The sequence below is a fragment of the Pteropus alecto genome, unplaced genomic scaffold, assembly GCF_000325575.1.
Source record: "Pteropus alecto unplaced genomic scaffold, ASM32557v1 scaffold251, whole genome shotgun sequence".
Classification (NCBI taxonomy): domain Eukaryota; kingdom Metazoa; phylum Chordata; class Mammalia; order Chiroptera; family Pteropodidae; genus Pteropus; species Pteropus alecto.
This window is the reverse complement of record NW_006431048.1, coordinates 3,149,754-3,158,207: the sequence shown is the minus strand read 5'-3', so window position 1 is coordinate 3,158,207 and position 8,454 is coordinate 3,149,754. Positions and strand designations below refer to the sequence as shown.

At 50.7% G+C, this 8,454-nt stretch overlaps 1 non-coding gene across 1 annotated transcript; it reads right to left on the bottom strand.

Annotated features, from left to right (window-relative positions):
- Nucleotides 1–272: 272 nt before the first annotated feature.
- LOC112486195 lies at nt 273–409 on the bottom strand. The gene has a single exon (XR_003048674.1). It is a non-coding gene; the product is annotated as a small nucleolar RNA SNORA52 (small nucleolar RNA).
- Nucleotides 410–8,454: the final 8,045 nt, after the last annotated feature.

Below are 8,454 nucleotides of genomic sequence, written 5' to 3'. Positions count from 1 at the left end.
CCTTGCTTGAGGCTAGTTCAAATAGGGTTTTCTGTGCAGCTAAAAGAATTAGCACTGAGACAGGGAATATTATCTATGACACAAAGTCAGATGTACTGCTGAAGGAATATCTAGAAAAGATTTTGTGATAAGGCTATGTAGTGAAATGGAAGAAATGTTGGGTTTAAATTCTCCATCATATATTATCTGTGTTATCTTTTATTTTAAATATTATTTATCAAGCATTTATTCTGTCAGGTAACCCGCCCCCTCCCCCACACACACACACACGGGAGTGTCTAGATGCCCCTGGCATGAGCCCACTGAAGCTGTGCTCACTACTCCGGGAGAGGCTCCTAAGGTGCCCTGGTTCCCAGGTGAAACCTGGCGGGCCGCAGGCAGGGGGACCAGCAGGGATTAGGATAGACCGCTTTGACAGTTTTAAATTTCTGCTAATCTTAATGGTTCTGCACTTATGGAGAAAATAGATATTGAGAGTTTTCCAAAAAGTCGTTCTTCCTGCCAATCTTCAGGCTCACCAAGCCCTTCTCCAACCTGGCTGCCACGGGACAAGAGAGATTCCTCATGTAATAGACCAGAAAGCTTAAGAAATGAATAAAGATTGAGGACCCTGGTCTTACAATGTGTTTTAATCTAACCTTTCTAATACAAGTTGGGAATTACTGTTGCCCAGCAATGTTCATCTTATATCGAAATACCCGGTCAAATGGTCCTAAAAGTGCCTCCACGTGCCGAACAACCCTAGATGCTGCTTCACGCACTCAGGTTCACAGTGGTGGAAGGGACACTGACAGAATACCCTCCGCCGGGCCACTTGTGACCTGCTACTGCTAGACCCCAAAATTTCATCACCTCGAAAGCAGAGATGTCTCCTTGTGCTGGGTTCTTTCTAGTTATTTCTCTGAGTGATCTCTATTAGGTGCCTCCAGCAGTACTGAGCCCCTGCCTGAGTCTGCCAGGTCTTCCTCATAGTTAACTGTCACCACCATCGAGTGTGTGGTATTTATTTCAAAGGAGAACGTTTTCTTTCGGAATGCTATCTGATCAAGGCACAGTGGGGAGGACCACTTCTCGTGTGGAGTCTAATCAGTCTAATCTGTTTCAGAAGTAGGCTTTTTATTTATAAAAGGAGAAATAAAATGATTTTAACTGAAACTGAGGACCAGATGGTAAAGTTAATAGTAGAGGCAACCCAGAAAATACCACCTTTATAATCTTTGGGTGGTAATGGGAACCAGGGCTTTTCAATTTGTCATTGTCACATTTTGTGGCAATTATGTGTACTATGTTAACATAAGCCCCAGCCTGAAGAATTACCATTGGTATAATTAAAGCGACCTACTGTTGTACACAGCATTCCAAAGATGTTGTTGTGTGTTCTGTTCCCTATAACAAGAATGAAGACTTTGCAATTTCTCATATTTATTTTTTAAAAATCCCAGCCTTACAAATAGACCGGCTCGTAGTACAGTTCAGTGGTGAAGATACTGTTCTAGGCAACTATTACCAAAAATAGCCATACTTACTAACATTCCCTGCCTGAAACTGAGAACCAGAGTTAGGAGAGAGCCGTGTGGTTCTCTGACCAACACTTTGTTTTGAACATGTAAGGGGCTATTCCTTTTTTTATTTGTTTTCCTCAAATTTAGAGGCCCCTATTAGAGGTAGGTCTCATTACCAAAAGTCTTTTTTTCCCACGAAAGGCAATTCACCCTGAAAGTCCTGTTGGATGAGCAAAAGTGAAATGTGTGAGAGGCTGTGTGCATAAGCACTACGTACCCATTTCATAAGTCTTTATGTTTGGAGATTGTGTTTTCTTGCTCACTAATTCCAGAACATAGACTTGTCACCATGGCAACACTTTTGCATCTATCTTTGACTTTGGTGGCTGTTACCCAGACACCTTTCCAGATGCTGCACTTGGTTAAAGCCCATTTCATTACTGCGCCATTTCTGCTCTGACATTGTTGTAGCCAGGGTGTACCACCGGGGGGCAGCACATCGCAAGCGATTCTGGGCTTTGGGAGTCAAAGGAGTTGAACACAGCTTCAGCCCAAGGAGGCAGAAAGGCACACAAATCAAAATAAGTCACGGATCTCTATTGTCCATATAAAGCAAGGACAGTCAGCTCTTAAAGCATATTCTGGAGGGGGACAGGAAATGACACTTTTCTTTGCAGCAAAGAAACCGGCTTGGATGTATGCTTTGGGGCTCCGTCTACTCACTTTCCACTACAGAGCCCTCCCTAGCATGGCCCCTGCAGGCTGCTTGCTTTTGAATTGCCTAGGGCGTTTGGAACTGGTCAGAAAGCAGGTGTTAGTGCTCCTGCTTAATGGAGAGCCTGCTTGTTAATCTTCGAAATGTTTAGGAGGTCAGTTCCCACTCTTCTTCTGTCTCTGGATATTTTTGGAGGGTGGCCTGGGCCATGAGAAAATGTCAGGCCACCTTATAAGGCCACGTCTGGCCCCGAGAATGCTTGTCTGCAGCATGTCCAGTACACTCTGTGGGTGTGAGCTAACTTGATTCTTGGACTGTGGGTTTTCTCACAGATTTAACATGCTTCTATTCATGCCACGGATTATTCTCACTCTAACGGACTTAAAGTCTCCCTCAAGAGAAAGCCGTTTAAATGACACCAATTTTGGACATACCTAATAAAGAACCAAGGGCGTATGTAGACGGGGAATGCCCTCAACAACTGCACTAGTTGACTGTGCTGGGGCCTATTGTAATAAACAGTCTAACGCAGGTGGTTTGTTTATATGTCAGTGAAATCCACAGACTATGAGGTCTGAGTGATGATGGGAGTACAGGTATGTTAGGGAGAGGGATTCTATGGTTTCAAAAGTCAACACAAAATTCAGGTTTCCTCTCCTGCTAAACTTTTCAGATCTTTTTGCCTATCAATGCGATTTGTGAATTGGCGGGGTGAAGCTTCCATCTCTCTTACTCTTACTCTTCCCCATTTCCCACTGTCCCCCCATCTCCCCTCGGCATGACCCTCAACCTTCCCCATCAGCCCCCTTCTGCCAGACTCCACTGTTCTCACCCCTCTGCCCCTGCTCTCCCAGTGCCTGCTGACAAAACCCCGAGCCAGGGTCCAGCTCCACCCTTCCCTGCACCTCTCACGTTTGGTGCTGCCCACCTGGCACGCTGTCCATCATGATTTCCATTAAACTCCATCCTCGTTAACCCTCTGAGTTGCCCTCAACCCAGGACAGCACCCCAGCTCTACAGAGAAAACAGCCACCAGACAGCAATCCTTCAACTTTCTGTCACCGAATTTATGAACTTGCCTATAATGGCTCATTCTTCTCTTGTCCTCTTGTTAGAATGGAAGGAGTGACCCTCTAGCCAAAGCTATTCCCTCCCTGTGCTCCAGAAGTTTCCATCTCCGCCAGCACCCCGCCTCCCCAGGGACCTCACTCTGGCCGCACCATGCCCTCTGTACTTCCTCTTCGCCAGCTCTTCCAATCAAGGACCTCCCCATCTTGGCCTTAACCCCGTGCACTTCACCACTTCCACCCTCTCTCCTGCTCTCTAGAAGAGCTGACTACAATCACTTCTGTTTCTCACCTCCTACTCTCTTCCCATCTCACCAAAGCCTGGCTCTTCTTATGCCACTGACTGCTCTGTTCAAGGTCACTAGTGACCTTGTTATGAAATCCAGTGCACACTTTTTAGTCCTGGTCTTATGGTCGAAATTGGGATGCCATCCTGCTGGATGTTAGAAAAAAATGGTACGGTTTTGGAGTAGACTGGGGGATGCCAGCAATTCCCAATCCTGGTCCTGAACTCTCATTTCCCTTCCATGCCTCCCTAACGAAGGTGTATGCAAAGGAAATAATGGGGAACCAGCCAACAAAAAGTATAATGGTTAACAGTGGGTTAAACTCCAGGGAAGCATTCTGGCAAGCTGGGTAAAACCTCAGAGAACATTATTGTTTCCTAAACTAGTCAGAGGTAGTAGATCAGACTACTTCACCTCACCTCGCACCCCACCCCACCCCATTCTCCTCGATCCCAGCACTTAGCTGTCACCACTGTGATAGGAAGAAAGGCTGACCTAATACCACCACCACCTACAGGGAGGAAACACTCAGAGACTGAGTGTGCGTGCCACCATGCTTGACACCAGGCTGGCCTAGGTTGGTGGAGGCCCAGGCTGGGAAGGACAGAAAAGCATATGGGAAGAAAAAGAGCAAATGCTGCTCCGCTTACTACTTATGGCTAGAAGAGGCAGAAAAGAGACCCACACGCTGTACACCGACCTCTTCCTGCCCACTGGCCGCATTGCTCTCACCAGCAGACGTAGCCCATCAGGTCTCATAACTGAGCAGTAAGAGCAGCGTTCCTCTTTCTTGGGGATGAGCCCAGACGCTCTGGGGGGAGAGGGGTGTGAACAGGGACCTTGGCATCCGTCCCAGGAAGCCAACATCTTCATTCTAGACAAGGCTCTTCTGGTTTTCCCCGGCCTCCTTGACCAACCTTTCTCAGCCTCCTCTGCCTGCCCTGACTTAGATGTTCTCAAACTTGAGTGCATCAAGAATCACCCAGGGGGCCTGACAAGACCAGACTCCTTGGCTTTCTCAGACCGACCTCGTCTGAATCACTGGAGACAGAGCGTGGGGGCTCGTTTTCACACGAGCCTCGAGCCTCGTGGGCAATTCTGATGCAGGGCCTTCGTTGGAGGATCTCTGCCCTCAGGGACCCTGAGACTTCTGTCTAACCCCTCGCTTCAAACCTGAAGCCCCTGACCAGCGGCCTCCGGAACAGATCTGGCCCTCGGACATGGCCCATATTAAATATTTTTTAATTGAATCAGTTGCCAACACTTTAAAATTGAGCGATGTCATCTAACCATCTAAGAGAAATCAAACGATGAGGCAACAGGAGTCCATATTTCCATATGTTGGGCATAGGTGAGAACCAGAAAGGGCTGCCCCATTGGGTCAGGTGCTAGCGAGGGATCGAGCTGAGGCCTGTTGTCCCCTGTCCGGAGAATCCCTGTCTAGCCAGGCCCTCGGCATCTGAAGCAGGAGCTGGAGAGAAGCCGTGCGGCTGCCACAGCTTCGAGAACGCTCTCCGAGCTGATGACTGCTGGCCTCTGACTCAAGACTGTGTCTGTTTAAGGACTCAACCGAACATCTCCACTTGGATGCCCCATAAGTACCTAAGCGCAACCTATCCAAAATGAAACTCATCTTCCTCTCCCCCACCCCCTGTCTCCCCACCTCGCTGAATGGCACCCATCCATCGATTGCTCAAGCCGAGAACCTGGGAGTCATCTTTCCTCTTCCGCTCCCCCACTGCCCCTCACTTAATTTCTTAAATCAGTTGCTAAAGCCTGTTGATTCTGTCTCCTGAGGATGGGTTGACTCTATCGGTTTCCCGCCTCTGCTGCCCCTTCACTCGGCCAAGCCACCACTATCTCAGCAAGATGGCAGCAGAAGCCTCCCAACTGGCTCTCGACTTCCACTTTGCCCTCCCTACAAACCCATTCTCCACACAGCAGCTGCACTAGCCCTTTCAAAACGCAGCTCGTACCGTGGTACTTGCTCCCTGTTGAAGCCCTGTTGGTGTAGAGTCCACACCCCTGAATGTGACCCAGGGACCACTGTGACCTGTGTCTGCCTACAGTCTCCAGCTCCTCCACGACCCTTGTTCCATCCCAGCACGTCCCTGTCAGCCTCCATGAAAGCCTTCCAGGCCCTCAGGATACTTAGCTCTCACTTCCTGGCCTTTGCTCACCAGGTTCCCTCTGCCTGGGAGACTCACTCCCTCTCCACCTGGGTGATTCTCTTCGTCGTCGTTCAGCCTATCTGGCGGCCCTACCCGCAGAAAGTACCTGCCCTGGGCCCTCGGACAGCCTCCTAGATGCTCCCACAGTACCAGCCAGGGCCGCCAGCAGAAAATGAGGAGACCCAGTTAAATTAGAATTTCAGATAATAGCAAAGAATTTTTCCACATCAGTGTGCCTCGTGCAGAATGTTTTTGCTACGTCATGTGGCAGGGCCAGGTTTCCCCCTTGCCGTCCTCACTGCCATCTTTTCCCACCTGTTCACCTGTCCAGACCGTGAGCTCCCAGGGAGCAGGGACTCCCCCTAGGTGACGTACCGCTGTATTCGCCGGGCCTAACCTCCCGCTGGGGTTTTGGAACCTGGCAGGAAACTTATAAACAAATGGTTAAATAGGGTCATTTCAGACGCTTATAAATTCTTTATAGAAACTTAGAAAGGCAGCGTGTGAGGAAGGGGCTGGCCTACTGCACTAGCTCTGTGCTCAGGCTTGCCTCTCTGAGGCGTGGTAGGTACAGGGGTTTTGTCCAGGTGCCACAGATCCCAAAGCCCACAGTGGTCTCCCTCCACTATGCTGCCTCCCTGTTCCCTGGAGCACAAGGGCATTGGTGGGGGGCGGGGGCAGGAAGTTCATTTAGGATGAATGGCATGTGGGTGCCCCACCCAGGCAATCTCTCAGAGGACACAGCCGCCAGCTTCTTAGAGACCCTTAGTCATCCCTGGCCGGGGCTCCCTGAGAAGCCCCGTGGGTGCCACGGGAGGTGGTCCGAGGAGGGCTCCACCTCCTGGTCCCCAGGCTGCAGCACCCTGCATGGTGCCTTTAGTCTGAGCGCTGAAGGTCTGAACTCAAAATTTTCCCGGGACTCAGGCTTCTTCTCAGGCACCTCTCATTGGCAAAAGCTGCTGACAGCTGTGAGTCTGGGAACAAGGAATTGTTCCCGCAGGCTTGTTGGTTGCTTCTCTGCAGCGGCCCAGGCCCAGGGCGCCCCCCGCCCCCGCCCCAGTGCCTGGGGTGTGCAGACGTGTGCCCACATGCCGTGGGGATGTCCGATCACAGTTTAAAACCTACATCGCTTTGATCATCTCTGCCTCTTCTCCCCAGCATTAGGACAGCTAATCAGCCCCAGCTCTCCCTGAAAGCTCCAGACACTGATCATAGCCTGCCAGTGGCTTGGGGCTGCTTCACTTCATATCCAAAGGAAGGAAAAGGTGAGCAGCTCCACCTGCTCCGTGGAAGACTGTCACTGAATACCACCCCCTAAACCTTCCTGAACCTCTAGCCAACGTCATACATGAGGGAACCATGCCATATCAGAGTCAGAAGGGGCCTCAGGCTGGCACCTACTTATCCAGAGTTGGAAATTGTTGCCAAGGAGAGAAGGGGACGGTGATCAGTGGCAGAGCTGGACCACTCCTCATCCCCAGTCTGCAGGATGGCCCTGCAGGGCACTTCTGGGCAGACACTGAGGATTTCATGTTCCTCTGGGGTTTCAGCTTTGTACCAAGGAAGGCAGAGCCTCGGCTGCCTGCACTGTGATTTCAGGTGTAGACTCACAAGGAGATTGTAGAATTATAGAAGACCGGCCCTCCCAGGCCCTGAGGAGGGCGCCACGGATGCTACCCACACCTGGAAGCTTGGAGGACGCAAGTTGGGTTCTCTGTGCCAGGCAGCCCTGTGAGGGGAGGGCAGAGGTGATAGGCAGAGGGGAGTCTGTTGGTGGTCCAAGCGACCCCCTCTGGCCACAGAAACCCCGTGGTTGTAGCAGCTCAACCCGGGCCTATGAGGGTTTGCCAGAGTTCCTACAGGTATTTATCCAGGAATGCAAGTCTGGGGGCCTCTTCTGGAAGTCCTAGCTCTGGGCATCAACCCCTCTCCCCTCGTCAGAGAAGCACAGCCTAGGATGCAGCCTGCAAATGCGGAATCCAAGGGCTGGCCCCGCCTCCTGTCAGGAATCTCAGTTCGGAGCCCAGCACCGTTGGCTTGCCTGGTATATTTAGAAAAGTCAGGCTCCGGTTTGCTCCCTGTTCCCTACAAAGTGTGAACTGCACCCATCACATGGAAATGTGATTCACTTCTCAGCAACCAGGCTGAGCGCTTTCCACCGCCCCCAGGCAACCCTCCCTTCCTGCCCCACTCAGGCCTCCTGCACCCATGTTCTCGTGTCCTCCTCCTCGTGGAGCTGAGGGCTCTGGTGACGCCGTGAAGGCGGAGAGCAGGAAAAGGGCACGCCTGGGGGTCAAAGTGCAAAGTCTCTTCTGCATCTTTTAGTAGCAATACACTGGTTTTGCCAACCTGCTCCCTTTCTTTCTGGAATTCTAGATGCTTTCTTCCTCAGAGCCTCTAAGCCCTCAGTTCCTAGTCTCCCCACCCCCTGCTCCTCCTGTGATCTTTAGAAGCCCAGGGGAAGCTCAGTCTGGTGGTCAGACCCTCATGGAAACCAGTGAAATAAAGCAGAGGTTGCATGCCAGCCGCCTGTGGGCCGAACATGGCTTTTTTTTTTTTTTGCTTTTGCTAAAATGATATTCTAACTTGTTTCGGTTACCGACATTTTTAAATTTAGAGAGTTCACATTTAAAAAAATTAATTTCCTGCTTCTCTTGAAAAAAGACCTGGAGTTTGGGCAACCCTGGGCCCCCAGTCCTGCCGGACACGTGG